The sequence below is a fragment of the Rhincodon typus genome, chromosome 47 (assembly GCF_021869965.1).
Source record: "Rhincodon typus isolate 14 chromosome 47, sRhiTyp1.1, whole genome shotgun sequence".
NCBI classification, from domain to species: domain Eukaryota; kingdom Metazoa; phylum Chordata; class Chondrichthyes; order Orectolobiformes; family Rhincodontidae; genus Rhincodon; species Rhincodon typus.
This window is the reverse complement of record NC_063378.1, coordinates 1,047,707-1,048,402: the sequence shown is the minus strand read 5'-3', so window position 1 is coordinate 1,048,402 and position 696 is coordinate 1,047,707.

Below are 696 nucleotides of genomic sequence, written 5' to 3'. Positions count from 1 at the left end.
TACCTTTTATGGATAAGATGATGCTTTCTTAGAGAGCTCAGCAATTTCTTATGAGAGCTAGATGCTTATTTCTCAGTCGGTGGTTCACTCTCACACCGATTTTCAAAAGCCCTCTCCTTATATACCTTAGATGACATATTAATTTTCTTCCAATAGCATTGTTCCGAGCTCGTCAAAACCATCAGATTTAAATTCAATTGTCTTTCAGTTGCTAAGTGCGTGGTTTAAATTAATTGGCTGATTCTCCAGATCATTGCCAAAACATCAAAACACGCCTAAGGTTTCCAATCTCACAACCAATTGTTAGACATTTCCATTTTAAAACTGGCTGTACATCTTCAGCTACATACAGACACTTTTTTTTCTGTACAAATCTCTAAGCTTAGAAAAGGACTTTATCTCTTAAAGGAACCATGTACTGTTCTCCCTTATCATTTTTTACAAACAAATTTACCTTCCTGCCTCCCAAATTCATGACTACCCTACACAACTTAATAACACCACCCTCCCTTAAAAACAAAGAACCATCATAATGAAAAGATGGCTTTTTTAAAAATCTTAACACCATTGTCACAATGTATAGAGGTCGGTAATCTAAAGTTACACCTTTAATACTATTTCTGTATACATATATAACATAGAACCAATACAGTCCAATCTTATCTGCATATTTTCTTTCAAACCTGTGCTAACACG